Consider the following 4,877-nt stretch of genomic DNA (forward strand, 5'->3'; position numbering starts at 1 on the left):
ACTTGGGAGTAAGCCACAATTTCATGCTCACATAATCAAACAATAAGAAAGGGCCTATTTTCTTTCACATTTTAAAATACATTTTACTTGCTATTCTTTAATTTTATCACTAAAACTATTGTTATGGCAAAGGGAGTTAAAAGAGCAGTGTATCGCAAAATAAGATGTCAATTTATTTTTCATTAAATGAATATTTCCACACTGCTTGCCCTCCCAACTTTTAAATTCTGTTGTGATAACATATTCTACTCAGAGCAATCACTGCCTGGTAATTGGAATTCCTCACAAGCAGAAAGTAATTTGTTCACATGCATAATTGAGTAAAGGAATTTGACTACAGCATTGCTGGCTACCTAACACCTTTCAAGTTAGTTTCAGATACTGTCACAATAATATTCTCATATGTCATTCCTTTAAAAAATAGATTTCTCAAAATTGTTTTCTAACATGTTCTTATGCTTCCTTGAAACAAGCTTACCAAAACGGTAAAACTTATTTCTCAAATATCTAAAAAAAAGTACATTTCATTTATTATTACTTTTTATCATAGTATCTAATAGTCTAAAATCATGATCGAGTAATGCATTCCCAATCAAACTGGCAGTGGCATTTGAACAAGTGTATTTTAAGAGAAATAAAATTTTGGACAGAGCATAAGAAAAAAATGAAGCATTTGTTTATTTTATGATTTTGCAAAATTATGAATGTCATTAGCAAGCATAATTTATGAGATTCTTTTTGCTTATGCTAATGCATAACTCAAAATGTTTTCTAACTTCTCATTTGGAATGTAATAGATTTCAATCTGATTGGCATAGACTTTATTCTCCCTGTCACATCTAGTTGTTTTTCTCCTGCATGTGTATTTTGTGATGTTCCCACAGAGTTGCTAATGAGCCATCAATTATTAGTGCAAATTGGAAGCAGAAACTAAAAATCTCCCTATCCAAGGTGTTAGTACACTATTTTAAAATTGGATATGAAAACATTGAAATTTAACACAGGTATATTAACCCTTGTGCCCAGATTCATGTGACTTTAGAAATATTATTTTGTGCATTAATAAAGTTATATAATCTTTGGGTCAGAGATTCCATCACAGTGGATGATTCAGTTATATTTGATGGGAGGGAAGAGAGCAATATATTGTACATGTACCACTTGATGCAAAAATTTGAAGCATTCTTTATTGCTTACTTTCAATCCAATATAGTATTTTGGAAAGTGATGTAAATTTTAACAAAAAGTGAGATATGTGACATGGACATGATTGATGATGAAGAATTTTATAGTGATGTGCCTCTCCATGCCAACCATAATCCCAGAGCGAAAATATCAGTAAAGAGAAAGCTCTTTTTCTTTCAAGAACTCTTCCATTTTTAAAATTCATCCATATTTTTTTCTCCATGAGCTTCTATACACATATTTTGTGAAGATATTAATATTAATATTTTATACAGGTTCTCAGTGTTAATCCCTATCTTTGTCTTGCTTCCCTCCTCCATCTCCTTGCCAGAATTTGTCCACCAGTCAGAAGGAAAGAAGAAAAGGTACATACAATTCGATGCTTCTTAAGATGTACTCTATGTCAAACTCTGTTTTAGCTCTTTTTCATTAATCATTACAGCAGACCATTGTTGTGTGCTGATATTACTATCCTGGTTTGAAGATAAGGAAATCACAATCATTCACCAAACTACTAAGTGACTAAATCACGATTTTAGCATGGACATTCTGACTCCAGGCTATAGTTTTCCATTAGTCTGTATTCTATATTCTCTTGCTTTAAACAGGAATTCTAGAGAGCACTAATTTTTAGGGAAGGGATACATTTAATAAGTAAGGGTTTTTGTGTTTTTTGTTTTTTTTTTTGGTGAGGTTTTGAGTAAAAATCACCAGAAGCCACGTCAGCATTTAAAGGTACCAAATAGAAAAGAAAAAAATGGAGAGTTTTAAGAAATATTATATTTTGTGACTTCTCATGATATTCTAGACATGCAAATGAAAGGAACTCTAGTTATTTTCATGTGACTTTGGTTCTGTATTCTTTGTTCTAATCACAAAAATGGTCCCAGCATGAATCATGAGAGTTATGGCTTAATAGGCATTATGTTCATTATATTCATGCCATGTCTTCATCACCAGAGGCCCCAAGATTCTTGTTGAGCACACTCCCTCTCTCAAAGAGTGGTTTTCCAAGACAATAAAATCCTACCTCCTTGTAAGAAAAAAAAAAAAAAAGTTTTTTTTTTTTATTTTCCAGAGCACTGTTTGTACTTTCCCCTTTGTTCACTGTTAAGGGTGGAAAATTTTCAAGCGAGCAAACTAGCTAAGTCAGCTACAGGGAAGAAATATCTTTAGATATCAGAAGTTGTCCTACTTGCTTGTATGTGGTTTAGGAAGTGTATTGTATAAAATATGTAGATGGCCAATGTCTGCTTCTGTAATCCATTTACTTGTTAATTAAGGGTGTTGTTCCGGGCAAAGATATGCGAAAAGCCAATTTCCACTTCTGTAATCTGTTGGCTTGTTCAGGAGACCACCAGGATATGGTCTTGAGCTTTATCAGCTGCCTATTCTGAAAGCTCGGGGGCTGATCTCCTCTAGCCCTGCGTGGTAGAGAGTCAGTCGCCGACTGGCTAATAAAGGCTCATAATTAATCTCAGTTGGCTCCGTGGGTCTCAGAATCATTCGCGCCATAACATTCACAATAGAACATTTTATATTTTATTTATTTTTAACTTTTTTTTAAACAAAGCAACCCTTGGTTGACCTCACAGATTGCAAGGACCTTGTCATTTTACAATCCTTTTTATTTTTCTTTTTTATTTTTTATGCCTACAGCACCTGTTCTTCCTAGGTGGTCTCCCATCCAAGTACAAACCAGGCCCGATCCTGCTTAGCTTCTGAGATCAGACGGGATAGGGCTTGTTCAGGGTAGCATGGCCGTAGACCTTAATAGAACATTTTAATTACTATGAGCTCCAAGTAAAACTGCTGTTTCCTGCCATATATCCAGGCTTGGAGGAGCTGTTATAATTAGCCAGTTTGCTGATAGAGAAAGCTTCAGACTGCATACTTCAAAGGCAGAACATAGGCCCATACAGTTGAAGACAGCCCTGACAAATCCAACAAAGGAGCAAATTAAAAATTGGGTTCGCAGTGCTAGAAGAGAATTTTACTTCCATAAAGAATCTGACGATTAATGCTATAATTTCTCCCAATTCTTTTACTTCAGTAATGATTAGCACACTGATGTTCATAGCAGCATTATTCATGGTGGCCAGGGCATGGAAGCATTCAAAATGCCTACAATACAAGACTGGATAAAGAAGATGTGGTACATATATATAATGGAATATTACTCAGCCATAAGAAGAGATGAAATACTGCAACACATGGATGGACCTTGAGATAATCATGCTAAGTGAAATAAACCAGACAAAAAAAAAAGTTGAAAATCACATAGTATCACTTATATGTGGATATAAACCTAAAAGCAACAAATGAATAGGACAAACAAACAGAAATTCATGTACATAAACAATAGACTAGTGGTTACCAGAGGGTAGGGGGTTTGGGGGTAGGTAGATGGGGTAAAAGGGGTCAAATATGCGGCGACAGAAAGAAATCTAACTATAGGAGGTGAATACACAGTGTAACTATATATATGCCTTACTGTTAAAATGTACAGCTGAAACTAATCAGATTTTGTTAACCAATGTCACCATAATAAAAAAAAAAATCTTTGAACTACTGCTTTTTGAACAAAATAAAAATTTCAGATATTCCTAAAAAAAAAAGAGAGAGAAAGAGAGAGAACTCATATCGAAGGGAACCAAAGTTTTGCCACCCCCAAATTTGTGCTTTTGGGATATTGATTTTAAGCTAGTATTAAGAAACAGACTCAACAAGGACCTTTGTCTTTTCACCTTTTTCTGTCTTAAAGATTCAGATAGAAAGGACTTCTTCAGGAAGGAAATCTTAAGATATTTGCCTTGGCCTATTTTGAATTGGGTATGGTAGATCAGCAGGCTCCAGGCGGTGCCTGGTGGTTACATCACCCACTGGATCTCATTATTTCTGGGTTGCCTGGTAGAAATTTGCCTACATGTGTTTTTCACTCTTCCTGAATTACCAATGAATCACCCATTCTCAATTTTAAAATCTATGACTCACTTCTCCCCTTTTCTTCTTTGTCAAAATGTCATATGTACCCCATTTTCCTGCACTGCCTTTGGGAATTTTCATGCTTATGTGAATTCCCTGTGTGCATATATTAAAATTTGATTCTCTTCTGTTAATCTGTGCCTGTTAATTTGGTTATTAAGCATAGCTAGAGAAACCTAGAAAGTAAGAAGAAAATTATTTTTTTAGCCTGACAAGATTAACAATATAAAATAAAAACTAGATTATTAACAAAATAGATGTGACAAAATTCAACACATTTAGAATTAAAAAAAAAGTGGTGATAAAGGGAACTTCCTTAACACAATAAAAGACATCTACAGTACACTTATTGTTAATATGATACTTAATGGTGAAAGACTGAAAGATTTTTCTCTAAGATTGGGAACAATACAATATTGTATACTGTCACCACATTTATTTAACATTGTCTTTTAGGTTCTAGTCTGTGCAATACAAAAGTAGGAAGAAATACAAAGCATAAAGCTATTGAAGGGGACCAAACTTTTGCCGCTCTGAAACTGCTTTTTTGTGATATTCATTTTAAGTTGGTTATTAAGAAACAGAAGATTCAGAAAGAAGCTTTGACCCTCTCCCCTTTCCTGCTCATGTGATTCAGACAAAACAACTTGCTTCAGGAAGGAAAACTTAGAATGTTTGTTTAATCTTAATAGCCTAATTTGAATTGA

At 34.2% G+C, this 4,877-nt stretch overlaps 1 pseudogene; it reads right to left on the reverse strand.

Moving 5' to 3' along the window:
• Window positions 1–2,835: 2,835 nt before the first annotated feature.
• LOC111742601 lies at window positions 2,836–2,954 on the reverse strand (annotated as a pseudogene).
• Window positions 2,955–4,877: the final 1,923 nt, after the last annotated feature.

This window comes from Pteropus vampyrus, unplaced genomic scaffold (genome assembly GCF_000151845.1).
Source record: "Pteropus vampyrus isolate Shadow unplaced genomic scaffold, Pvam_2.0 Scaffold97, whole genome shotgun sequence".
NCBI classification, from domain to species: Eukaryota; Metazoa; Chordata; class Mammalia; order Chiroptera; family Pteropodidae; genus Pteropus; species Pteropus vampyrus.